At 48.0% G+C, this 27994-nt stretch overlaps 1 long non-coding RNA gene across 2 annotated transcripts; it reads left to right on the top strand.

Annotated features, from left to right (window-relative positions):
• The first annotated feature begins 15 nt into the window (after positions 1–15).
• Positions 16–27994, top strand: LOC109547815 (uncharacterized). 2 transcript variants are annotated; one of them, XR_002173742.3, is made up of 7 exons: positions 21–119; positions 652–799; positions 1893–2004; positions 4368–4459; positions 5507–5725; positions 13447–13576; positions 18372–27994. It is a non-coding gene; the product is annotated as an uncharacterized lncRNA (long non-coding RNA). The 2 variants fall into 2 exon arrangements; XR_002173744.3 differs by lacking the exon at positions 1893–2004 and having other exon boundaries at positions 16–119.

Below are 27994 nucleotides of genomic sequence, written 5' to 3'. Positions count from 1 at the left end.
CGGCGCCGGCGCCGCCCCGCTGGCCCGCGCCCAGAGCCCGAGGCCGCGGGGCCTCCCGGGCAGGAAGTCAATCCCGGACGGGATTTCTGACGTGGTCTCCCCGCCGAAGGTGCCCTAAGGTTCGTGGTTAGTCCTCAGGGGAGGGCCACCCCCGTGTCGCCTCCCGGAGCCTACCCCGCCCAGGCTCTCTCCATCCAGGTCCCCCCAGCGCGCTCTGCGCCTCTGACTCTTCCCGTCTTTGCCCATCTTCCTCCACTCCCAGCCTTAACCAGGTACTTGCCTGGCACTTAGTATATTGCTGTTGACTAATACTTAACGGAATTAAGCTGAACCGAAAGGATTTCAAAGATTTGGGGTCATTCCTGAGCTCCATGGAAATGGGGGTGGGAGAGTGGAGGAGTTGGAACCAGGCTGGGAGCTTTATCCTGGCCTCTGGTGGGGGCAGAGAAAAGTTCCCATTAGCAAGGTCACAGGTTTAAGGAAGCAGGCACAGTCGGTCCCCAAAATACACCTCTCCCCTCAAAAAGTTAGAGCTGAAGTTTCCATCATTAGGGGCAAAAGTTAAGGGAGTGCCAAGGAGCTCAGTAATCAAGATAAATAATATTTTAATGCAATGTTTTAAAATATGTTAAATATTTTTTCAAATTTTAGTAAAAATTAATGCAAAAAAAAATCCATGATGAACAGAATGTCACAAATTTAAATGAGGACTGGATGGATGGACAACAAGCCATATTGGAGCCGGAAACAAAAGGAAGCATCAGTAAAACTGATCCTGTCTGGTAGTCCTTAGGAGAAGGTCAGTTTATTCCTTGTTTGCCCTGCAGTGTGAAGGGCCCTGTTAGGACTGTTCACCAGGAAGGGGAAAGGCCCCAGATGCCTCAAAGGGAAGAGAAAGCTCTAGATTGGGAGATGGTGCCCCGACTGCCTTTCAGACCCAGCCTGGAGTCCACTCCCAAAGCACAACGGGCTCCCGTGCCCTGGAAATGGCCCATTTCAGCCTTCTGCAAAAAGCGACTTTTGGATCTCAGAGGAGTCCAAAAGCAATGGGGCTTCCACTCCATTGCAGACTGAACGTCGACTCAGCACCTTCTAAAGCCAGGCCTGTATTGGGTGCTGGGTTCTATTTAATGCACAACATGCCATGAGGTGAGTTTATTATCTCATTCTTTCCAGCCAAGGAAACTGAAACTTGAAGCAGTTAAATAACCTGCCCAAGGTCACACAAACTTGGATTTTAACCCCAGGGCAGTGTGAATGCACTTGTTTCTCATGTCAAGAGCTGGGAAGAGGAGGAAAGGATAATCGGAGCTGTGAAAACTTGCTAGGCTCAAACCCAGGACATGAGAGACTGGAATGGGAAATTCTTATCCTCTTTGGCTCTAACTATGGTCTGTTATTCTCCTTCTTCTTCTCGGATGCTGGGGGGCAGTCATTTGGCACAGAGGCAGTTTTGGCCTTACCCAGACACAACCTTCTGAGGCTTAGAAGAGGTGGCATTTTCTTTGGCAAGAGGGGTTCCTAAATGAGTTCACAGAAATGGGAAAGGGAGAAAGATTGGTCCCCTATCCTGGCAGCGTCCATATTAGGAGGGAGCTAAGGCCTCTGCATACTAAGAACCTGCTTCCTGTCCTAGGGAAGCCCCTGGTCCAGCCCACCCCGAGTCTGACTCACTGGACACAGGGCATGAGTCACACTCCCTCTTCCCCTGGTTGTGGTGGCTGAGCCACCAGTCCACCAGGGAACTACACTAACATAAACCAGACTCAACCACAGCGAAGAGGATGCAGATAGAGGAAGCAGGGAGACAGTGGGAAAGAGCTTGAGACTGGAGGAAGGAAGCAGGGAAGGGAAGGAAACTCGGGACCAAGGAACTTGTCTTGTTCTTCCAGAGAGACACCTCCCGTCTCCCTTTCAGGGCCAGAGGCTGATGTGGAAGGGACTCTGACTCTGTCAAAAGGGCCAGCTGATGTCTAGAATGTGTAAGCTGTAGAGAGCTATAAGGTCAGTATTTGGGTGTAGGTGATTCACAGTCTGATATGAAATTCTACCATTAGAGAGTCACTTCTTTAGCTATAGCTAAGAATCCCATTTACTAACACTAGAAAAGGATAAATCATGAAGCCTTATTCACAATGAATACCTTGACCCAGTGAGTTTGTTAGAATCACAGAATCAGAATTTAATTCTTAAATCATCTAATCCAGTAACCTCATTTTATAAATGAGGACCCCAAAGCCCAGATAAATAAAATGACTTGTCCACAGTCCCACAGCCAGTTAGTGGCAAAGCCAGGACCAGAATACAAGCTAACCATGTAAGGCTTGCTCCTGGCAAATGCAGGGGCACTTCCCCCAGCAGTGTCCTGCATCAGAGCAGGACTGCAGTGAGGGAGTGACTGTCTGCAAAACCAGAAAAGACTTTAAACAATGTTTTCTATATTTTTTCTGATCATAAAAATAATCTGTGCTCATTATAGAAAGTTTAGAAAATACCCAAAAGGATAAAACCACTCAAATCTCATCACCTAGACAGATGATAAGTATTTTTACATGCACATATATTTTTATTAAATCTTATTTTAAAAATTTAAACCCTTCCTTTTCCATTTGTCATAGCTAATAAGCATCTCATCAAATCATTAAAAACAATTCAAAAACATAACTTTAATGGCTGCATAATATTTCATCATGCCTATTTCATAATGTATTTATTTGATCATTTCCATTTAGGTTGAATTTCCTGTTTCACTGTGTAAATGATGCTATGATAAATATCTCTATACATAAAGATTTTGATTATTTCAGATAAATATCTAGGGCTTAATTTTAGGTTAAAGCATATAAATTTTTAAAATTCTTGACACATGTTGCCAAACTGCCTTCTAGAAATGTACCACATTTCTAGGAGGAGCTAAGAGTGCAGGCAACAGGAAAAGTTGGAAGAGAAATTTTGCCCAAACCTTGGCTTTGCCCAAGGCCATCAAATTGCCCTCTTAGAGTGAGAAACATTCATTCATTCATCCATCAATTCATTCATTCACTCGCTGGAGCAGGAGACTCATATTGAGTGTATCCTGTGTACAAGGCACAAACCAGTTGCCATGGGTAATACACAAACCCTGCCCCCAGGCCTCACCCATCAGTGTAAACAAGGTATCATTTTGATTAACCACAAATATTTCCCTGGTCTGCCGCAGCTGACCCGGCAGGCCCACCAGCACATAGTGAATGCAGTGTTCCAGAACATTGCCCCTCACGCCGTCTGTGGTGACGACCAGCGATTTTCATTTCCTCTGAGTCATAGACAATTGTGTGGTCCTACTTGCATGACTAGAATGGCCTCCACCACATGCAACTTACCAGAGACTTCTACATCACCTAAACTAGTCTGTATTCTGTTCAGCGAAAATAAGGCTATTTCGCTTTAGCTTGAATGTCATGGCAATGTCCACCTGCCATAAGTTTCCAAACTTACTCTCAGTTTCTTTTCTTATCTACCAAACAAATCACTCTCAAAAATCATTGCTCTAGAGCATGGGTCCTGGAATCTAAAGCATGGCTTTAAATCCTATTTCTGTCACTGCATGACCTTTGGCAAGTTACTTATCTTCTCTGATCCTTATTTTCCTCATCTATAAAATGGGGTAATAATCGTACCTACCTCACAGGGTTATTGGACAAAACAAGTGAGATCATGAAGGTAAACTGTGTGGTTCAGTGCCTGGTACGTAGTAAGGACACAATAAATTCTCTCTGTTCCACTTGATCCCAACCCTGTGAGGTTAGTAGATGGAGTCTTGGTAATAAATACCTCCAGAGTTATGGATAAGATACAAAAGATGGGCAGGGAGTAGAGTAGGGAGTTTTTATTTACTGTATTCCTACTATGTGCCAAAGACTTAATATATACTATCTCATTTAAGCCTCAAAATTTCCCTGTGAACTAAGTATTATACCCATTCGGTAGATGGAAAAGAAGATTCAGAGAAGGTAAATAACTTGGACAAGATCACACAGCTAGTATGTGGCTGAGTCCAGGTTATAATCTAGACCTGTCTGATTCCAAGCCTTTTTCTTTTCACCACTTCATACTGTCTCCTTTGGCCAAAGGATGTTCTCTCTTCCTTAGAAGGAATCCCCTTGGCCTAAGTCAGGGTCCCACTGTGGGAGATTGCATTACTGTTCTTGATTATTCACTGCCCTATCCTTGTGATAGAATCATACGTCCCTGCTCCAAGTCACACGTAAGAGACTTGGGATGGGTCACGTGACTTGCTTTGCCCAATGAAACGTCAGCTGCATATCCCAGCAGCCGCTTTAAGCACCATCACTTGGTTCCACCATTGCTCTTTCCCTGTGCCACAGCCCAGCATGACCCAGAGAGGGGCTGTTCCTACAGCTTGGATCCATTAATGAAGACAACTTGGGAAGGGAGCTGCAGCCAGACTGAGTGAGAAGTAAGCCTTTGTTGTAATTACTGAGGTTTGAAGGGAGGGGTTGCTTGTTACCATGGTGTAACTTAGTGAAAACTGATACACCCACCTCTCTATCCCAGCTGCCCACTCTCACCATAATGGATGCTACAGGGCAATGCCAAAAGAACTACGTGACTCGGAACCTCTCCCAGACATGAAGGGGTGGAGTGCCCTCTCATTAACACCCTGGAACTCACCTCCCTTTTCCACTGGAAAGGCTGGAACACCTTGAGAGGGGTGTCACTCCCTCCAGGGTGCTCAGCCAGCCGTTGGTGGAGGAGAGCCCAGACTCCCTGCCACCAGTACCAGCAAGCCTGTGTAGCTCCCAGAACCCAGTCCTGAAGGAGAAATGCCCATTGGCAGCTGTCTCACTTCCAGGTGGTGGGGGGTGGAGCAGGACACCTAGCATGACTCAGCTGTGCTCACAGGCAGAGCTGGACCTGTTTAATGTAGATAAGGGCCCTCCCCTCCTCCTCTTCCCCCTTCCTTCCTCTTCCCTCCTTCACTCCCTTCCCTAAATGTTATTCCTGGAGGTTAGGCTTTCTTTTTGTTTATTCTGTGTGGGTAATAAAGAAAGGGGCAGAACCTTGGCCTGAGAATGTCTGAGGAGCCCCACAGGAAGTGAGTGGCCATGGCGCCATGTTTGGCCAAGATGTATCACCTCCACTCTCCAGGCCTCAGAGACTCCCATTGGCCAGTCATCAGAAATACCTGCAAGGCTTTCACCAACCCCACCCAGGTCCATGGCTCACAGCAGTGCAGGTTTTGTTCTGCATAAAGCGGGCAAATGGGGCCGAGGGCAATGTGTGTCCCTCGGTCCAAGATCTCCGAGCCCCCGGGGCTGCACTCCTAAGGGGAGGGCGTTTCTTCACCTGAAGGCTCCATCCACTTGCCAAGCCACATCCCAGCAGGGCACATCTGCTCAGAGTGGGCACCTTTTTTCTACTTCATACAAAAGTAGCAGGGGCCATCTCCAGGAGATTCTGATGTGTGTGGACTGGAGAATCCTAATTTTAGAAATCTCTGCAGGTGAGGAAAAGCTCTGAAGTTATGTCGGCTCTGGGAACCTCGGCCCTGGAAAATCACTAAGTTTCTCAGCCCTCCCATCAGCAGGACCCTCTCCACTCCAGCAGCCATGGGTGCCAGCTGAAGGTCAGCGCCCTTGCTGATGCAGAGCCCCAACTAGACGCTGCCCCAGGGAGTCTCTGGCCTCTCCCGGGTGCTGTGAATGGCTCGAGCTGAATTCAGGTGAGCCACCTTCAGCCTGGCCTCCCGCCTGCACTCATGCGGGCACAAAAGCCGCCGGCCCCACGCACCCAGCTCCGCCCCGGGAGGGGTTCTCTGATGCCGGGTGAAGGCAGCCCCAACCATCTCCAACGCAGAGCTGTGAGCTTAAAGGTACCAGAGGGGTACAGGGTTGCTGCTAGCTTCCTAGGGTTAAAAATGAGAAGAGATGGTGAAAGGATTGAATTCTGATTCTGAGCAATCAGGCTCTTTTTTGGCGTACCCTGTACCGAGCTGCTCTAACCAGAAATCCCCAGGACTGGAGCCTGGCTCTTCTAAGCGCCCCACGCGCGCCTGCGGAACAGCGCGGACGGGCACCGAACCGGTGGGGGAAGCGCCAGCTAACCGAGACTTCTCACTTTCCCCTCGCTTTCACTTTTCACTTTTCTCACCTGAGGCACGCATATCAGAGCCGTGCGGCTGCGGAATCAGTACCTGGGAGCGCGTGCCTCCTTACATTCTGCGCCCGCCGCTCCTTGGCGCCGCCGTCCTAGTCCCACCCCAGTCCGGTCCTGGGGACAGTGTAACGTCTGAATTAGCTGACGCTGCTGACAGTCTGTGCGGGGGGCCTGCCCACGCTGTTCTAGGATCTGGGACCCTTAGAAGCCCACTTCCCAGAAGCAAGGTGAATCTCCCCTCACTTGATGATCAGAAATTGAGGTCTTTCCTGTTTCCAGTAAATGCGGACATGGAAGGAAATAGCAGACGACAGCGATTGAGATTGCAGGCTCTGGATCTGATCTTGATAAAAGCGCAGATCTGACTCCGGAGGGCTGTGCCGGGCCTGGGACTCTGCATTTCTGACTAGCTCTCAGATGATGCTAGCTATTGTCGTCGGTCAGGGACCACAACTGTCAGTTACTCAGCTACTCTAGAGGGGAGACCGGCAACATAATTTGCAGGGCCCAATACCAAATGAAAAGGTGGGCTCCTGGTTCAAAAATTAAGAATTTCAAGACATTGACAGCTAGGGATTAAAACAATTGCTGGGCCCTTTGCCACTTAACCTGAGCCTCATAGGGTTGTTTGGAGGATTAAAGCTTAGCTACGTAAAGCACTTAGAAAGCACCTGTGCCTGGTCAACCCTTGATAATGTTAGTGATCATTATTGCCCAGCCCCAAACAGCCTCGTCCTGAAAACATGAACTATCAGTCTGAGAGCTTACGTAGACCAACCTTCACTTTACAGGGGAGGAAATGGAGCCCCATAGCAGGAGCTCAGAGAATAACGGTTGGGTGGACGGGTGACTCGGGTCTCCAGACACCAGGCTAGGGCTCTTCCTTCTGGATTGTCTCCTCAGTGGGGAAAAAAAAGTGGTAACAAGAAGTAGGTAACGTTGCATCTCTCAGAAATGCCGGGGAGAGCTTGAGACTGGATGGGTGAGGGTTGGCCCTATATGAACACAGTGCTAACCATTGCATCACTCACCCGTTGGACTTCTAGAGATGTATCTTCTGAGCCCGTTGGGAAGAGCATGGAATTATGCAGGAACTGCAGAGATGCTGTCAAACACGCCCTCTGAAACAGAGCCAGACTGCTGTGCTTTATGGGTTTGTGGTCTGCTTTTCATAGTTTCTCTCTCTCCTCCCTTATTACCGGCTGCCACTTCTCTTGCTGTCAGGGTGCCCATCTCCAGCGGCTACTCTATAAATTGCCTACAATCTGATTAGACTCAGACAACTAACCCGGGTTATTAGATGGTGCTTAAGAAAAGGGATAAATGGCATCCAGAAGCATTAGTGCTGTCATCGTGTGATATCTGTTTCAGTTTCTCCAGGCTTTTCCTCCTTCACCTGATTTCTGTTTCTGTACTTTGTTTTGCACATGAGTGAGGTTGCCAGGTACTGAATTCTGGATGAATGAGATATCAACATAGCAATAAGGAAATTGATACCAGAAAAACTGCAGGTTTTAAACGTTACTGCCACTGTTACAATTTTAGTTGTCATTATTAGGATAAAAAGACCGACAGTGAGTTTCTGAGGTCATTCTGACAGCCAGACCTGCTCGTCACTTCCTATGACAAGACAGGGTACTCCGTGCTAAGAGGGCAGTTGTGCCTTCTCTTTCTAGAGGCCACCACCAGGCAGCTTATATTGAGGACAGTCCTGGATCCCTCATGGCACTTTTCCAGGGATGGGGACACGCTATGGCCAGAGATGTGAAGATGCGGTGGTGAGCTATCCAGCCCTCAGCTTTGTGTCCACCCCAAACCAGGACACAGATCATGGCCACCTCCTCCCTCCCTCCCTCTCTCCCTCTTACCCCTCGTGGTGTCTCTTGATTGGCTTAGGAAGGGAAAAGTGGGGGAGGCTCAGGGGTCAGCCCAGTCAGGCAGGCAGCCCCAAGGACTGGGCAAGACAATTGTCCTCCTCCCAGAATGGTCCTCCCCACTTCCCTCTCTAGCATATGACCCTGCCTGTCGCAGACCCACCTCAGCTACTGAAGCCCCCTTCAGCTACTCCCAGACAGAGCTGTGGCTCAGCGCTGAGTGTAACCACAGCTTACTAGTAATAATGATAGCTGACATATTTAGGGTACCGTGCTAAGTGGTGCATTAATCCCAACGGACCTGTGGGGTAGCTGCTGTTTTTCTCTGCATGTACAGGTAGAGAAACAGAAGTAACTTGCCAAGGTGATACAGGTCTGACTCCAACTCTGGGCTCGTAACCTCAGAGGTGCAGTGAGGTAGTGTATTGTATTCTACGGAGCTGGTCTCCCAAGGAATGGAGCAGCACAGAGGCCTGGTGCTCCAAAGACTTCTCTTTTTTTTATCACTTTTTTTTCTTTTTTTAAACGTGTAATATTTTATTTTATCTATTTTTAGCTGCACTGCTCTGCACACGGGATCTTAGTTCCCCGACCAGGGATTGAACCTGTGCCCCATGCAGTGGAAGCACAGAGTCCCAACTACCGGCCTGCCAGGGAAATCCCTCCAGTGACTTCTTTTTTTCAATTTTTTTTAACATCTTTATTGGAGTATAATTGCTTTACAATGGTGTGTTGGTTTCTGCTGTATAACAAGGTGAATCAGCTATACGTATACATATATCCCCATATCTCCTCCCTCTTGCGTCTCCCTCCAGTGACTTCTGAATGAATAACAGAATGCAGGGGATGGAGGCATTTTGGAGGACAGGTAACTCTGTAGCACAATCCCAGGGAGCTGCCTGGTCTGCAGGTGTGAAATGCTCTGGGGTGCCTTGAGGTGCTTCTCCTTGTGGTTGTGGCCTGCTCAGTACATTGCTGGCTTCTGGAAGTGGACTTGGGTAGGAAGCCTGTCACCTATGATGTCAGGGTCTCTGGGAAGTAGGCCTGGTGGGGAACAGTCCATATTTCCCTGAAGACCATGGTCAACTTGAGAGGATGCAGTGCTTGTGTGTGAGACCCAGAGGCAACCAGGGAGGGCAGACCTGGGGTGGGTCAGCCCAGCCCTAGGACCTGGGATGACTCAGTCCCCTCCTCATGTGTCCTTTTTGGAGCAGACTCTTGGGAAGTGTATTTGTTTTACCCTCCGGCTCCTTGTCGTAGCCCCTGAATCAAGGTAGCTATCCCAGTTACATGTCCCTGTGCCCCAAGGGCTGCACGTTTGCATCTCGTAGCCTCACACCTTCTTCCCCTTCTGCCTTAGAATTAACACCAAGAGGTCCTTCCTCCTGGGGTCCTGAGTCAGGACTGGGTTCCAGGGTGGGGACCTCCTCGCTGCCCCCAGCCTTGCTGTCTCACAGATGGGGCAGGTTTGAGACCGCTGTGGTGGGCTCTCATTCTGCGAATTTACCCACCAGCTCAAGCCCTGCAAGTGGTGTCACTGAGCTCATCTTAAAAGTCTGAGGGCTGGACACCTGGCCTGTCCACCACCCATACACACATGCATGTGCGCGCGTGCACACACACACACACACACACACACAAAGACACAATCGCACGCATGTAGTGCTTTAACCACCAGCTGGTCCCAGTCTGTGTCTTGGTCCAGGAGTGGGATGACAAGTAAAATAAGCGGACCTCCTGTTACACATGGTCCTTTTCTCTAAGCCAGCATTATCCAATGGAACTTTCTTTTCTGATGGAAATGTTTTATATCTGCCCTGTCCAATACCACTAATGGCTATTGAGCGCTTAAAATGTGGCTAGGGTGTGGAACTGAAGTTTACATTTTATTTCAGTTAGAATTAGGTAGCCACACGTAACCAGTGGCTAGCAAATTGGACCATGCAGATCTTGACTTACAGGGGTCATCTTGCTTTCCAAAGAAAAACTCAGGACCCAGGGCCCAATACACGGGAGTGGACACGTAGGGCAAAATATTTGAAATTGAGACTGAATGCTAATTCCTGGACACTAGATTTGTGCTTGAGCCCTAGCTTAGGTTTAAAAATCTCCTCTCTCTCCTTCTTTTATACATTTTTATTTCTAATCCTCACAGAAACTCTGTAAAGAAGATAATCTTACTCCCTTTTTGCAGATGAGGCAAGTGTGGCTCAGAAAGCTTAGTGATGGCCCAGGTCACGCCCCAGAGCTGTCTAGTTCCAAAGCCAGCCGCCTCCCACTGGGCCACACTGCCGCTCCTTAGGCCTTTTGAAGTCAGTTCTTCAGAGGGTGGCCCAGCCCTCCCCCAAAGCCCCGGGCACAGTTGCAGTGAGAAACCTGGGTGCAGAGACCTCTGAGTTCCGTGGCGGAGGAGAAGTTACTGGTGTATCCAGGAAGGGAAGGGAGCAGCCGGCCCACCCTGAGAGCCCGAACTGCACCCCAGGCATCTCCCATGCAGAGCCCACTGGTGGCTTATGGAGGAGGGTGTGTGGGAGGTGCCAGGTCCAGGGCTTGCCTCCTGCCTAAAATTTGCTTGCTGTCTGAATTCCAACAGTGACAGGCTGGTTTTCTCTCTCAATATCTCATTCACTTGCTCTCTCACTCTTTTTTTTTTTATATAAATTTATTTATTTATTTTTTATGGCTGTGTTGGGTCTTCGTTTCTGTGCGAGGGCTTTCTCTAGTTGTGGCAAGCAGGGGCCACTCTTCATCGCGGTGCGCGGGCCTCTCATTATTGCGGCCTCTCTTGTTGCGGAGCACAGGCTCCAGTTGCGCAGGCTCAGTAGTTGTGGCTCACGGGCCCAGTTGCTCTGCGGCATGTGGGATCTTCCCAGACCAGGGCTCGAACCCGTGTCCCCTGCATTGGCAGGCAGATTCTCAACCACTGCGCCATCAGGGAAGCCCTCTCACTCTTTTTTAAGAAGAAAATATAGGAGAAATTCTTTGATAGATTGGTTTTTGGGGAGGCAAAGGGGGTTTTGATAGGGAGGAGGGTCATTTGAAGGGTGGGGTTAGAGGGAAAGGCAGGTCTGGGTGGAGTTCCAGAATGTGCAAACTTTAGTCAAAGAGCCTTGAGGACACAGGGTTCCTGAAGGGCAGTGTGGGATGAGCAAAGAAGCAGGGGGTATCATGGGGAACACTGGTAGGCCAGATTTGGGGAGACACTGAAGGCAAACTTTTCAACCCACTTAAACTCTAGTCTGCTTCTCTCAGAGCTCTTAAACCAGCCTGGTTCCCTCCTGCCCCAGGGCCTTTGCATGCACTGCTCCCAGTATCCCCAGCCCTCACTAGCTTCTGCCTGGTTCACCCGTCCCCTTCCTCCTTCAGCTCCTAGCTTATAGATAGATAGATTGCTTTCTCAGGGAGGTCTTTCCAGCTTCCAGGCTTTGTTGTATGTACTGTATTGTAGGTTCTCACAGCATCTGTTCGTTTCCTCCATGTTAGAAGCTTAGCTCAGCTTCTAATTATTTACTTGTTAGGATTACTATTTGGTTAATGTCTTACTCCCTCATTGGATTCTAAACCTCATGAGAACTGGGACCGTGTGTGGTTTTGCTCTTGATTCTAGCCTCAGCAACTTAACCCTGATGCCCGGGACGTAGGTGCCACTCTATAAATATTGGCTGAAAAAGTTGAACAAAGGTGACGTTGGCCCATCTACCACAGGATTTTCTGCCCCTTTCCACGAAGAACTTGGGTTTGCCCAGACTGGTCACTAGAACTGTGATTTGTCCATCCCCAAATCCCCCTTAATTTTCTTCTCTCATTCAGGGAAGAAAATGTGTATTGGTTATAATGCTTTGGGCTACAAGTAACCAAAAAGTCAACTAACAGTAGCTTAAACCCTAGGGGGATGTTTTTATTTACTTAACAAAAAGTCTGGAGATAGATGGTTTCAGACTTGATTCAATGGCTTAATGCTGCCATCAAAAACCAGGCTTTTCCCATTTTTCTGCCCTGTCATCTTCAGTGTGTTTGCAGCAACAAACATCACATTCTTTCAAAAGTGTCCCAAGCTGGAAGGAAAGGGACAAAAAGGGATTGGGAGCATATTGTTTCCAAGACTGAATTTAAAAAATTAAGCGACCATCTGTATAAACCTCTAGGATAGTACTTACGACAAGGCTTTGTAGTTCTTTCTTTTTTTTAATTTTTAAAGTTTTTATTTATTTTTGGCTGCCTTGGGTCTTCATTGCTGCGTGCGGGCTTTCTCTAGTTGCGGTGAGCGGAGGCTACTCTACGACGCGGTGCGCGGGCTTCTCATTGCAGTGGCTTCTCTTTGTTGCAGAGCATGGACTCTACACGCGCGGACTTCAGTCGTTGTGGCACACGGGCTCAGTAGTTGTGGCACACGGGCTTAGTTGCTCCGCAGCACGTGGGATCTTCCCGGACCAGGTCTCCCCGTGTCTCCTGCATTGGCAGGCGGATTCTTAACCACTGCGCCACCAGGGAAGTCCCTGTAGTTCTTTCCTGACCTATGACCACCCCTCCCCAGTCTCCTCCCCAACCAGCTTCTTCGTAAGAGAGATTGTACTATAGGAATTTCCTCTACCAGCCCCTAGCACAGTCCGGGCACCCTTGGTGCTCACAGAATGGGGAGCCCTTAAGGGGGCCAAGACTGAGAGGTGGGGAGGGGCCACAGAGTGGGGAGAGTCTGTGCCCATTGCCAGACTGGGGAAAGTGGGGCAGCCCAGGAAGGAGGAAGCGGGGGGTCTGAGCCAAGACTGGAGAGGGTTGTGGCAATACTGGCACAGTCAGAGGGAGCTGCAAGAAAGGGAAGCGTGTGGATAACGAGCTTGTGCTGATGCAGCTACCTTTAGGTCCCAAGTGTTTCTTCCATCTCAGGGGGTGTTGTTTCCCCCCAGAGAGGGCAAGTGTGTGGCTGTCACCCTACTCGGAAGCATCCAAGTGCAAGTGAGCCCTTGGTGGGTGTTTCTGATGGCTCCTGCAATAGTTGGAGGAATTCAAGGATTTTAAATCCCTCTCTTTCTTCTCACCTATTATGGTCCAATGAAACTGAATGCTCAACACCAGGCAGGGGAGAGAAGCTGAAATATTAGGGGTCGTAAAGAGAGAAGGAAGTAGAACCAACCCCCTCCACCCCCATCTTGCCTCTCACGTCCATTCTCAGCATCCTACATCCTCCCCATTTCTTGGGCCCCAGCCTGCTGAGGCTTCCATGGGGGGCAAAGCTCATGGGGTCAGGCTGGCTCTCAGGGTGCCATCGGATCAGGAAAGCCATGCCCACTGCTGTGATCCCATCATGTGCTTGGGAGTCGGTCCCCCCGTGGTCCTAGCCCAGCTCTTGTCCATCAGAGCAGACCCAGCTCCCCTCCATTGCATCCTCCCCTCTCATTGCCTTAATTCTTCCCAGGTCTCACTTTGAGAGGAAGGACGTCATCCCAACTGGCTCAACTGCTTTGCCTTGCCTGGGGAAACAAAGTTTAATACGCAGAATGAAACCATTTTAATGGCTGGCTTATGCTGCCCCAAACAAGACATCGGTAAGTGGTTTCTCAAACTAACACATCCAAAACCAAAACACATACCACATCAAACACCAAAACACATACCACATCAAACATTTAAAATATTCAGTATGACTCTCAGATTACCTTTTCCTGCGGAAAGATAATCAGCAATGGCCTCTAAGACACTCCACACAAGGGAGAATACTGTTGGATCTGAGAGCATCTTGGCCGAGCTCCTGAGGAGGGAAGAGGATCTGAACCTCACCCTTGGGGTTTTCAATGATCTCAGCAGAGTTAGGAGCCAAAGACGAGGGATCATGTCTGTGAGACCTTTGAAAGTATGGGAACCTCTGTAATTTGCCCTGTTGGAGGTTTCATTATCTGCTACCCCCTTCACTCTGGGGACAATCGGTAAGCCCCTCAAACAGCAGCAGAGAAAGGACAGGATGTGTGCTGGTTTGGGGGGGATGGTGTGGATGGAGTCTGCTTTAAAGAGGAGCTGAAAGTTGCAGACTCCTGGGGTTTGCAACTCAGAAGCAAAGACAACTCAGAGCAATTCTAGGCCTGAGGTGTGTCCAGGGGGTCAGGACCACTGTGTGAAGAAGGGAGAGCGTGGGCAAGCTGAGCGGAGGGGCTGCCATTTTCCAGCTGTGCTCTCCAGTCCTCTGGCTGGAGCAAGGACCCAAGGCCCTGGAGGAGTCAGAACTCACCCAGTCCTCCCCAGGCTCCAGGACCCTTTCCTCCACCCGTAAGGAAAAACTAGATGAGTCCAGGGAATCGGAAAGGTGGAGTGTTGGAGGTGGCTGGGGACGGGTGGGGGAAAATATGCTCCAAGTGGCTGAGGACTATGGGAGCTAGGGGGCGTACTCAGCAGAAAGGCTACACATATTTGTGACAGTGCCTTTTAACTGAAAAGCGCTATCCAAATGCTGTTGTAAAATCTTCGCGTTTTCTCCAAGAGAAGAACTTCTGCCTAGTGGCCGTTAGGGGGCAGCCAAGTCCCACACGGTCGAGATGGCTTCCGCGGGGAAGGACCACCTCGGTCGGCCAGGGGAGGGCATGAGGGGCAGCCCTGGTGGGCTGTGGCCCACGGAGAGTCTGTCAATGGTGGACCCAGGGGCTTCAACCCGAGGTTGAAGCAGGCCACCTTTGTCGGGTGCTTGCCTCCTTGCTCTCTGCAATCCCCACGTATGCCCAAAACACACTCAGAGCTTCTTGTCTGCCACCCAGGGCCCACCCACCTGCTGTCCCACACAGAACCCGTGCTAGGACCCGCCTGCCCCATCCAATTTTAGTTCTCATTTCCTTGGGTTCTGCTAAAACACTGGCTCATCTGAGAAACTCATTTGCGCTGAATGGCAGATGACAATTTACTGTTTAGCCCATCCAGGGGTATCCGACTTGAGGGGATTCGATCCCGAATAATGAGGGGGTAAACTTAGTTTCCTCAGGCCCCTGCATGGGGGGTTATAGTAATTTGTGAGACACTGTATTTTTCTGGTATGCTCTGCCACTGGTATGGGACCATCCAAAAAGCCTTTTGCACACATTTCTGAGACTCTCCAGAGAGTGTCTTATAGGAGCTCCACCTATGCCCCAGACCTTCAGGCGGAAGCTCCTGACTGTTTCTACTGCAACGTTACAGGGACCACCTGCCTTCCCCCGTGCAAAGGCGTCCTCAGCATACCAAGCCCAAAGCAATATCATAAAAATATTCGCAGCCAGCACTTATATAACACGTATATGCCTGGCACCTTCCTAAGGACCCATATACACTTAGTCTTCACAACAACTCAGTGGGGGGAACTCCTGTTACTACCCCTGCTACACAAAAGAGGAATGTAAAGCCCAGGGAGGTTAAGTACTTTGACCAAGGTCACAGAGCTGCTAAGTGGAAGAACCAAGATTCTGGGTTGTTGTGAAGACTAAGTGTGTGTAAGTCATTAGGAAAGTGTCAAGCAGCCTGGCTCTTCAGCCAGGTCTTTAACCAATGCCCACAATGCCTCTTTAGAGAGCTCAAGAAACCGCGTTTTCAGCCCGGAGTCACCTCACAACTTTTCTTACTAGGACTCAGTCTGGGGCAGACATTTACCCTACTCAGCGATGCCTGTTCCTTTGGAACTCAGACTCTGTTTCTCAGGTAGACTTCAGGGCCTGGCACTCCTTCCTTTAATATTGGTTACCTACCAGGCTACTGCTACAGGCAAACTCCCCACAGCCCTTCCTGCCGCCGCCCTGGGATCTAGGCCAGGAGACAGACAGGCTTTGGTTTGAAGAAGCCTGGTAGACTTTTGGCAACCTCTCTCATCTGATCATCCTAACATTGGTCCCCGTGGCAGGTGGAATTACCCCATTAGGGTCAAAGGAATCGTAGGATCGTGGAGTAGGAAGGAATACAAGGCTCAAGACCCATCCTCTCATTTTATATAAAGTAAGAGCCCACAGAGGTGAAATAACTTGCTCAAGTTCACCAAGCTCAAGCTATCACTAGAAACTAAATCATTTCATTAATAACAACAACAAATTAATATTTATTAAGTGCTCACTACAAGCCAGGTACCAACAGTTAGCCCTTTATATGCATTATCTCATTTCCTTCTTTTGACATCCCTGTAACCTGGCTCTATTTGATCTTCATTTTACAAATGAAGAAACTGAGATTGCAGGAGATTTAAGTAACTTGCTCAAGGTTGCATGGCTTGTGAACTGTGGAGCTGGGATTGAACCCAGGTTTGTCTTTGACTCCAAAGTTGTTGCTCTGAACCATTATAGTGTATAAGGGAATCACAAGCATCCTTGTTAAACTCTTACAAGAGGAGGGCAAGCCTGGCTATGTCTTGGTTGGAGCTGAGGCCCATGGAGACAGGCCACGGTCATACATGCCAGCCCCCTCTTATGCTCGACAACCCCACACCCTAGATGGCAAGGACCCAGGGCCTCCTGGGACAGAATCTGAATCCTGTATACAATCTGAGCTCACTTACGTACAGTCGGGGCTTGGGAAAGATAGGTCGTGGGGAATAACATCAGGGCACTGCTAAAGTGGGGAAGGATCCTCACCTGGTGGCTCCAACTCAAAACCAAGGCCCAAATGGTTCTGGAGAAAGGCTGCGCTGGCCCCGCAGCTGGTGCCGGACTGAAATGTCAGTGCTCCGAAGGAGAGGGCTGTGTGGCAGAGCCGAAGGAGCCTCCGTACTGGGGGCTCAAGGGACTTTGCTCTAAGCCTTATACCCCCAAAGCAGGATGAAGAAGGGGCCTTTATTGGCAGAAGGCTGACCCAGGTAGAGTGTCACATTGACCAGCTAGTGCTGTCGAGGGGATAGAGCTTTCGAAGAGGCCAGTGGTGACAACTGGAGGAGTGGAGTCTTGGCAGCGAGCGGGCTGGTGCGAGTGTCAGGCACAGCCCTGGGACATAGAATCAGGGGGAAGGACCCAGATGAGCCCTCAGGACCTTGGAGGACCTGCTCATCACCTGGCGGGGGGTGGGCAGAGAGCTTCATTAAGTGGAGGCAAGGCTCTGCTTCCCATTCTGATGCCTCGGGGACTCTGATTAAATCACCTCTTTTTTTTTTTTAATTTTATTGAAGTATAGTTGGTTTACAATGTTGTGTTAATTTCTGCTGTACAGCAAAGTGACTCAGTTATACATATATTCTTCTTCATATTCTTTTCCATTATCGTTTATCACAGGATATTGAATATAGTTCCCTGTGTTATACAGTAGGACCTTGTTGTTTATCCATCCTATATATAATAGCTTGTATCTGCTAATCCCAAACTCCCAGTCCTTTCCTCCCCCTCCCACTTCCGCACTGGCAACCACAAGTCTGTTCTCTATGTCTGTGAGTCTGTTTTTGTTTCATAGATATGTTCATTTGTGTCATATTTTAGATTCCACATATAAGTGATATCCTGTGGCATTTGTCTTTCTCATTCTGACTTAGTGTGATAACCTCTAGGTCCATCCATGTTGCTGCAAATGGCATTATTTTATTCTTTTTAATGGCGGAGTAATACTCCATTGTGCGTGTATATACCACATCTTCTTTATCCGGTCATCTGTCGATGGACATTTAGGTTGTTTCCATTTCTTGGCTATTGTGAATAGTGCCGCTATGAACGTAGGGGTGCATGTATTTTTAGAATTATAGTTTTGTCTGGGTATAAAGCATTTACTTCTTGCCGTGCCTTTGGGATGAGCACAAGACCTCAAAATGCTCTGGGAAAATGCCTTCCCAAATATGCCTTTGTCTTTACACACAATTCTATAAGTTGCCCCAATCACTTGGCAAGAGGGGTCCCTATTCTCTCTAGATTTCAAAAAGGTAAATCAGACAATGTGAAATCCATGGCAGGGCTGGACACCCAATTCTATTTTCCAAACTGTGGATTAACACAAGCAAGGAAAAATGGTTCAGGAGATATGAGCTGGGTCGTGTCCCAGGAGCTCCTGCACCGGAAGCTCCGGAGAGACGGAGGTTCCTACCTGAGGGCCATTGGTGCCCACATTCTAGATGTCTTCGCTGGGCGACGATGGAAATGGGCACACAATTCTATTTACATTTTCCCCTTCATTACACATTAAAATATTTTTAACATATTATTTTCACTATATGCATGCAACAAAAAAAGGATACAGTGAGAAGTAAATGTCCCTCCTGCCCCTCCTCTCTGTCCTGCCCACCCCACAGGCAAACATGAGTGATTGATAACATCTGCCTGATGCTTTACAATTTAAACAATGATTTCCCATAAACTGTCTCATCAGATCCCAGCAATAACTCCCTAAAATATGTTAGGTATAAATTTTTATTGTCTCCTTTTACAGATTGGGAGTCCAGCTCAAAGAGATTAAGTGACCAGCTCAGAGCGACACTTCTGGCAAATGAGAGTCGAGATTTAGGCCCTGGTGGTCTGAGCCCAGTTTCCGAGCTTTTTGAATTACATCACACTGCCTCCCTTGCAAAAGAGCCCTGGGTTCTTAGAACTTGGAATATGCCATAAATAGTTCACCTTCTACAAAGAGAGACTGTGGTTGGTCAGGAAACAGGAAAAATCTCATCATTTCTTGAGTATTTACATTCCAGAGTGGACTGTTCATTCTCTGCTTTGGGGCAGGCTCACAAGGAGATTTCTCTGTGTTTTAGATAATCCTACAATGAAAAGTCAGCACTGGGGACGATTTCAGGTGAGACCAGGGATCCTGTGTAGACTAGCTTCGTAGGGCTGCCGTAACACAGTACCACAAAATGGGTGGCTTAAGTCAGCAGAAATTTCTCTCTCACAGTTCTGGGGGTCAGAAGTCTGAAATCAAGGTATTGGCAGGGTTGGTTCCTTCTGGAGGCTTTGAGGGAGAATCTGCTCCAGGCCTTTCTGCCAGCTTTTGGTGGTGACCAGCAATCCTTGGCCTTCCTTAGTCTATAGATGCATCATCACCCCAATCTCTGCCTCTGTTGTCAAATGGCATTCTTCGTCTGTGTGTCTGTCTGTGTGAGTGTCTGTGTCTCTGTTTTCTCTTTTATACAGACAACAGTCATTGGATTTAGGGCCAACTCTAATCCAGGTATGACCTCATTTTAACTAATTACATTTGCAAAGACCCTGTTTTCCAAATAAGGTCACATCCTGATGTTCTATATGGACTTGAAGGGATACTCATTCAACTTACTACACTGTATCTTCCTGTTTTGTTCAATAAATAGGGATGACACTTCTGGAATACTCTAAGTCTTCCTAACCAGCTGTGTCCTAACCCAGGAAGGTGGTGCCGGGACAATTCTGCCCATCTTACAGGCAGGGGAAGGAAAAGGGAGTAAGACAGGTGGAGGTGACCTCAGAGCAGCTCACACACTGCTGCTGGCTGCAGCCAAGAAGCAACATACGCTGGGCCTGGGGTGGGGGAGTGTATCATTTTATTGGCATGGATTTTGGGTCAAAATACGTATATTTTAGTGAGTATAAGGATAAATTAAGAGTGGGGCAGAGGGAAGGAAAAAGGAAGAGGGAGAGCTGGCTTAGTCACAAACATGATCCTCCCTCCCCCAAAATAGTTGGGAATTCATTTAACTTGGAAAAAATGATATATATATATGTATATTTATAAATTTTTATTTTTTAAAATTTATTTTTGGCTGCGTTGGGTCTTCGTTGCTGCGCGTGGGCTTTCTCTAGTTGCGGCGAGCGGGGGCTACTCTTCGTTGCAGTGCATGAGCTTCTCACTGTGGTGGCTTCTCTTGTTGTGGAGCACAGGCTCTAGGCACACGGGCTCAGGAGCTGTGACTCGGGGGCTCTAGAGCGCAGCCTCAGTAGTTGTGGCGCATGGGCTTAGTTGCTCCACTGCATGTGGGATCTTCCCGAACCAGGGCTTGAACCCGTGTCCCTTGCATTGGCAGGCAGATTCTTAACCACTGCACCACCAGGGAAGCCCCTCAATGATATTTTTTCAAAGAAAATTTTAAAGTGGGAAGAGTAAAGGAAAACATGAATGAATGAAGAACTCTCCTCTTGATTATAAAGTCTAAATAAAGTTAAGATTACAAAAGAATATAACTTAAAAACACAATGAGATAGATCACAAGATTTAACAAATTCTGAAACTCAGCTGGAATATGAATGGGCAAAATGTCAAAAAATGTTTTGGGGGAACTTAAAATAACCAGACAGCCATTACTGTATTTTCTTGGAGTAAAGACAAGAGAATCTGCCCAGGGGAATAGAATAGACTCTACAGAAAGAGACTGAAGTTATTTAAGGACTTGATGTAAGATGAATGAGCATCAACACAAGGCTATAAGAAAGAGTCACTATTTAACAAATATCATCTAAATCGTGGTACATCATGGGGACTTTCCTGGTGGTCCAGTGGTTAAGACTCCATGCTTCCACTGCAGGGGGCACAGTTTCAATCCCTGGTCGGGGAACTAAGATCCCACATGCCACACAGCACGGCCAAAAAAGAAAATAAATTAATAAATAAATAAATTTTCAAAAAAATCGTGGGACATCAGCATGGATCAGAATTAGCTTATATCCATATTTTTTCCCACCGTGCACTACAATACATTTCAAATGGGAAAAAGCCAGAGAAGGAAATGGAAAAGCAAATGCGTTTCAACTGTGATGAGAAAACATTTTGACTACTGCTGAAAGAGATATCAGAGACAGGACGGATGGACCCAAATGTGTTGTTAAAAGCCTTTTGTGCCACAGAATGTAATAAAGCCAATCCGAAAATGAAAGCCACAGAAGGGGGAGAAATATATGTGGCAAATAAAGCTTTCTATCCAAAATAGCTAAGGAATTGATATAACTATAAAAGGCCAGGATCCTGCTCCTTTTTTGAGAAGTAATCAGAGGAAATGAGCCGATAGTTCACACACAAAGCTTTATATAGAAAAATGACCAGCCCTATTATAAATCTTGAACTTGCAATATGGACAATTTTATACTGTTATAAAAATCAATTTAAATGCTAAAACTTAATGTTCAATTATTCAAATTCCCTTGAGACTACTTTGGCAAACGCTACAAAACAATTCCGATCCTTTGATTCTGTAATCTTTATTTTAAGAAAATGTCTAAAGAAAATAAGGTAAAAGAAAAAAAAATCATCTCTACAACGTCTTCATGGCAGTATTATTTAAATAGAAAAGAATTGGAAAGCAATCAGTTGCACAGTGATTTCTTAGTACTTCTCAAAGTGGGGTCTTAGGATCCCCTACATCAGAGTCACCTGCGATGCTTGTAGAAATGCAGATTCTGGGGCCACACTTCCGACATAGTCAATGAGAATCTCTGAAGGGTGCCTGGGAATATTCATTTTATCAAGCAGGTCAGCTGACCCATAACAACACTGAAGTTTAAGAACCACTAACCTCTAAGCAAACCGCAGACCATGGGAACATTTAGAGGACTAGACAGCGTTTCAGGTGACAGACCCTGTGCCTGCATGGAACTGGACAGAAGGAATAGTGATGACTGCAGAGAACGCCAAAGCCCATGGGCAGCCCATGCCCCATGTGAGATGCCCACAGAGCAGTGGCCACAGCAGGGTAGAATCACTTAAGTCCTTGGTACTTGTTATGTTGTATTTTGCTCTAGAGACTGTTTAAAAAATGCCTCATGGTCATACAAGTTTTCACTGATTTGTCAAAATCCCAGGAAGGGCACTTGAAAAGTTAACAGAACACTTAGAAATAATCTCCAGGATCCCTGCCTCGAGCCAAACCTGCCTGGATGTCACCCCCTCCCCTTTCCCTCCATTGGACCCCCAGTCTCTAGGCGGTAACAGGCCCTTTCTGCCTTGGATTCGATCCAAGCCCTCGCATCCCTTTACGTGTCACCCCACTGCGTCCTTGGCCGTGTCTAGCGTTGGCGCCACTGTGTGGGATGTAGTCCTCTCATTAGGAGAGTTTACTGCCCACACATTTTTGCAATAAACTGGGGAGCAGGGAGAGCTTAGCAGGCAGCTTTCTGGAGACTGCTGAATATTTCCTTTTCAGGATGAGAAGGGGAGACAGGTCTGATAGGGTGTGTTGCTAACGCAGTTCTGAGCTTCTGTGGCTCCCAGAGGGCTTACTTCCTTGCGAGCCGATCCCTGAGGTACAGAAATGTCACCATAGCTCTGCTTCCCACAGAAGCCTCTTTCCTGGAACGTACAGATCCATTCTTGCCCAGAGCCTTGGGGCTTCTTGCCAGGATCTAGGGATGTCACAAGAAACTACTGTCCTGTCAAGGTTGGCCAACCTCCCTTAAGAAGGTTGGGCAAATGCCCAGGACTCCAGGTGCCTGTGTGGGATGGGAGAGCCCACCCGCTCTCTACATGGAGCGGCGGGGGGTTAGTGGGGGGGCCAGACCTTGCCCAGCGACATACCCAAGGTTTGAATCTTGATGTTCTGCAGCCCTGAGGGAGAGTACAAATGCTTCCTTTCAAACTACCACATCTGTTTCCTGGCCCTGAAATACCAGATCTCACCCACTCCTGGCTATCTCACAGCTGCTCCCTCTAGGGGGTACCCAGTCTTCGGCATCCTTGTGTGGTCCAGCAGAGGGGGCTTCTTTTCCACGAGGGAGACCAGGCTGGGGAAAGAATCTCCTCAGGACACCAGAGTGGGCGATTGGGAGTTATCACTCTGCTTCCAGCCCCCATCAACACCCTAGAACCTCACTGCCGCTTTCAGCCCTTTTGCAGGTTTTTCCCACGAGGTCAGAAACCAGCCCAGAGAGCAGATTCCTCACTTTCCCAGCCTCCGTGCAGCGGGCCAGCCCCTTGAGGAAGAGAGCAGAGGAGTAGAAGCAGGAGGGGCAGGAGAGACACTGGGCTGAGATCCTACTGTGACTTTTGGAATGGACTTTTAATCTTTCATCCAAAAGTATGTGAGTGCCAGTGCTGTGCTAGGGAGCTACGACCGTAAGCAGACAGATCCCTGCCTTCAGGGAAATTACAGTCTGATGGAGGAGGCCAAAAATAAACAAGTAAGCAAAGCCATGAAATGACATGTTTATATTGTAGTGAGTGCTCAGAAGGAAATAAACGGGTACTGTGCTAGGATATGAAGTAGAATTCTGCTTCGGAAAAGATGGTCAGGGACGACCTGTCTGAGCTGAGCCTGGGTGGTAGGAAGCTGTTGACCGGGAACAGCATTCAGCTGAGGGACCAGAAGGTGCCAAAGCCCTTTGGAGGAAGATGGATTCTAGGAACTGCAGGTTCATCGGGGTTGGGGTTCACTGAGTGAGGGTGAGACCTGTGGCCTAAAACGGTTGGATGGGCAGGGGCCAGACCAGTCAGACCAATTCTAGGGATTTTGATTTGTGTCTATGTGGAATGGGAGATCATCGAAGGCTTTTAAGCAAGTGACATGATCTGGTTTAAATTTTCATGCATCACTGTGGCTGTAGGTCTGGGAATAGGCTTTAGGGGAGGAGTGGGGGAGAGGAGAGCATTCAGGAACCCCTGCAGTGTCCAGGTGAGAGAGGACGCTGCTTGGACTCGGTGGTGGAGTGGAGGGGAAGGGGTGGAGCTTGAGACATATTTGGGAGGTTGGACCTGGAGGTTTGCTGATGGGCTAGAGTGAGAGACAGGGAGGAATCGAGGCTGAATCTCAGACTTGCAGCTTGAGAAGCCTGATGATGGACGGTGCCGGTTACCAAGGTGGGGAGGACTGGTGAGAGAGAAGGGGACAGGGAGTGGGGGACGGGAGCAGAACAAGGTCTTCAGGCTTGTCCTCACTCCAAAATCAAGGAAGTCATTATCTCACGTTCCTTCCCAGTCTCTTGAGTAAGCCCTGTGAACCCCATTTTCCAGGCTGAGAAAACTAGGTTGAGCCCAGCAGGTCAAGAGTCGAGGCTGAGAGATGACACCAAGCAACCAGTTTGCCATTTGGGAACTTTTGCACCCAGCCTGGTGCCCTCTTTCCCAGCCCAGCTATGAACCCCCCTCCCAAATACCTCGCCAAGGCCACTTTGAGCCATGTTGGCAAGAGCTCCAAGGACAGCGTGCTCTGGCCCCAAGATATTTTGTCCTGTCCCTAATCTCCCCTCGAGTCTCCTTCCTTTTCTAAAAATGCCTGTCCAGTGCCTTCTCCTGGTCAGCGTCTAGAAGGTGGGGTGCTCGTGGGCTCGGACAGGAACCTAGGAAGCATGGGGATTTAGGCCTGATGCTGGTTTCAGCTCCAACCTGGTCTGGGACCATTACTTCCCTTCTCTGAGCAGTTTATATTTCTGACTGCAAAATGGGACATAGTCTCCCCCTTTCTTTACAGGATTAGGAATAGGGGCTTTAGAGTCAGGAAGACCTCAGTTCGAATCCCAGCCAGCTGTGTGACCTTGGTAGGTCGCCTCTGTAAGCTGCCGTTATGTCACCTTCAAAAGAGAAACAATAAACCCCTTTCCTATGGGAGTCTTGTGAGGATAAAGGGAGATCATGGAGGCCAAGGACCTCATCCAGAGCATCAAGGTAAATGGTAGCTGCAGTGATTGTGTTGTTGTTGGACCCTGACTGAAGGAGGCCATCCATACAGGGACAGGGACAGGGACAGGGACAGGTACCAGTTTCTCTCTGGCAGGTGGGAAATTATAGGATCCAGGACAGTGAGCTTTGGTCTACATGTCCCAAGGCTTAGACACACACATACATTTAATCTGACCTCTGCAGAGTCAGGAGAGTCCAAGGTCAACTGAATATTATTTTGTGACGTCATTATTTTGTCTGTGCCTTAATGTCCTTATCTGCAAAATGCAAATAATAATCATTTCTACCCCATGGGGTTGTTGTGAAACTTGAGTTCGCTTTTTAAACTCTAAATATGTACAGTGCTTATAACAGTGTCAGGAACAGGCTGTTGTTCGTATTTTAGTAGCTGTAGTAGCAGTAATGGTATTCATAGCAGTAATGGTAGTAACAGCAGCAGTAGTAACAGCAGTAGTAATAGCAGTAGCAGCAGTAGTAATAGTAGCAGTAGCAGTAGTAGCAGTAATGGTAGTAGCCGTAGCAGTAGTAAGAGCAGTAGCAGGGGCAGTAGCAGTAGTAATAGTAGGAGCAGTAGGTTTTCATCGGCATGGTTTGGGGGAAATGTCTCTTTCCCGTCGTAGACGTTTCCATTCTCTCATCTGCAGAAGGAGGAAAGGGCAGCTAAGGGCTGGGCTACTGACCGTTCACAGACTGATAATTCTGGACAAAGGTGCAGAACTGAAAGATTCATCCTACCACATTACAGCTTGAAGATGGACCTGGGAGTATGTGAAATTTAATAGTCACGAAACTCCAGGCACCAGAGCAGTACATCTATGGTGCTCTTTTCTCCTGTCTAGGGCAATATTGGGAAAAAATACGAACTAGTGGATTTTTCTTAAATCTAAATTTACCCCATTTTTCAACTTTGAGATTTTGTCCTTTGTACCTTGGGGGTTAAAATAATCTTTCTTCCATAAAATGTTGGTGATCGTTGCTGATGATGTGGCTACTTATGATGATTTAAACTGGTCCATGAAACCCAAAATCTGAAAACCACTGGTCTTTGGACAAATGGGGAAACTGAGAGCAGGGGAAGGAGTGACTTACCCAAGGTCATAGCCTGGTTTGTGACAGAGCCAGTGCTGGAACCTGGGTCTCCTGACTTTCAGTCCAGTGCTCTTTTTACTGGACTCTTCTATTGTTCACTTAGGGATCTTTCCACTGGCTTAAGCAAAAGGGAAATTCAAGAAGAATTTCAACTACAAAAAAGGAGAAATAGATTCTTGGCAGGAAAAAAACTTCGAGTGCCCATGAAACCCCTGGAAATAGACCCCCATCTCTGGTTCAAAACCCATGACTAGACTTCCCCAGTCTCTCCCTCATCCTCCACCAGACCCTTTCCAACACACACACAGACACCCCATACACAAACACACACGCAACACATTCATTTCCCCCCAACACACGCACACACCGTACATACACACACATTCTCCTCATTCTGAGCAGCGGCTGAGGACCCATCCTTTGACTCACTCACCCTGACTCAAGCCTTCTCTCAGGATGCACAGGCCAGGAGTGTCTAATCCACCCCACATCCAACACATCTCATTTCTTCCTCAGGGACAGAGCTACCTCCCCAGCAAAGGTCATCAGAACACACTGTCCCCAGGAGCCTTTCATCCAGGATTTATTAGCTGGGTAATTATGGGAAGCATTTTTCTTTTCTGCATTTTCTTTACTGCGTTGGTGACGATCTGCACACGTCCAGAGAACTAAAAATAAATAGCAGGAGGTCTGACTTGTTTGAAGCTGGGTCAGTGTTTATTTCCTCAAAGATCAAACCTCCTTGATATGGAGGTAAAGCAACATGAAATGGGCCTTAGGTGCATAGACTGCGGTCTATGATTTGAATATGCAGGCGGGGAGGATTTGCCCTGAAAATCTTAGCTGTGAACTCTCTGTCTCTCTCGCCTTGCCCCTGCTCCTTGGTCAGGCCTGGGGCATGGGAGACACGCTCCATGGATCTCCCAGTTTGCCCTGGTGTTCCCATGATTCTATTTCACCACCTGCCTTGACACCCTGAGCAAATGGGTACTCTTCTCTAGGCCTTCTCTAGGCCATCCAGCTAATGGGCCAATGGAAGAGACGGCAGGGAATGATGGCAGAATATTGATCTTAACTGTTGTAGCGTCCTAAGGATAGAGATGGTTTGTGACGAAGGAAACATGAAAACCAGTCATCCGAGGCCTTGGCCCTCTTTCTTTCCCATTCCTCCCAACTAGAGATTAAAATGCCTGGGTCCCAGTCCGCAGGCCCAAGACCCTTGGCAGTGAGCCCAGGTAACCACTGTGTGCAAGAGCCATCTCTTCTGTGGGTCCCATTGACAAAGTGGTAACTCCAAGGAAAGGGCCACATCTAACCTACTCCCTGACGCTCAGGGCCAACTTCTCCAGGAGGCCCAGCAGACGAGGCGCCTGAGGTCCTGGCTTGGTTAATTTTCTGTGTCAGCTTGACTGGGCCATAAGATACCTAGAAATCCGGTTAAATATTACCCTGGGTGTGTTTGTGTCACATGAGAGTGACATTTGAATTGCTGGACCCGTAGGGCAGGTTGCCCTGCCCAGTGTGGGCGGGCCTCGTCCAATCTGTCAGAGGCCTAAATAGAACAAAAAAAGACAGAGCAAGGAAGCATTCAAGCTTTTGCCTGGCTGTCTTCAAGCTGGGACATTGATCTTCTGCCTTCAGACTCAGACAAGAACTTACACCATTGGCTTTCCTGGGTCTTCAGATTGTCAACTGCAGCCTGTGGGACTCCTTGGCCTCTGACGCCACATATGCCAATTCCTTACAGTAAATCTCTCTATATTTATATATCTATGTATCTATATCTATGTATCTCCTACTGGTTCTCTTTCTCTGGAGAGCCCAGTCTAATACAGGCCCACGATACTTGTAGGGGCCCATGAAAGTGTTTTAATTTTTAAAAATCAGAAGTAGAAGATGAATATAATAAAATATAATATAATAAAAATGAATATATAAAAAATGAGTCAAGGCTGAATTATATTTGTCTTTATGACAATGTAGTCATAAAGTATAACCTAAAATATATGTTTTTAGAGGAATGGGCTATGAGGGCACAAGTGCCTAAGGCCCATGAAATGCATAAGGTGGTCCCACTCCCCCTCCACAGTGCCCCATCCTTGAGGGTTGGGGGTCTTTTTATCTGAGAACCAGTGTCCACCTATTGGTTCAGCGGGTTGACCAGGATGGTGTTTCTATGGCCTCGCACTGACCTTGAAGAAGAGGTTATTTCTGAAGCTGCTGTCTTGAGTTGTATCTATTAATAGAAGCGTGTGTGTCTAGTGGGGGTGGATCTAGCAGTGCAGAAGGCAGAGTAAACCAGAACCAGACATTCAAGAGCAATAGCTTCTCCTTCCGAAGAGGATAGCTGTCAGGGAGTGCCCTCCCTACCCACACCACCAGTTTTCCTCTGT

Source organism: Tursiops truncatus, chromosome 2 (assembly GCF_011762595.2).
Source record: "Tursiops truncatus isolate mTurTru1 chromosome 2, mTurTru1.mat.Y, whole genome shotgun sequence".
Taxonomy (NCBI): domain Eukaryota; kingdom Metazoa; phylum Chordata; class Mammalia; order Artiodactyla; family Delphinidae; genus Tursiops; species Tursiops truncatus.
This window is presented reverse-complemented; position numbering and strand designations above follow the sequence as displayed.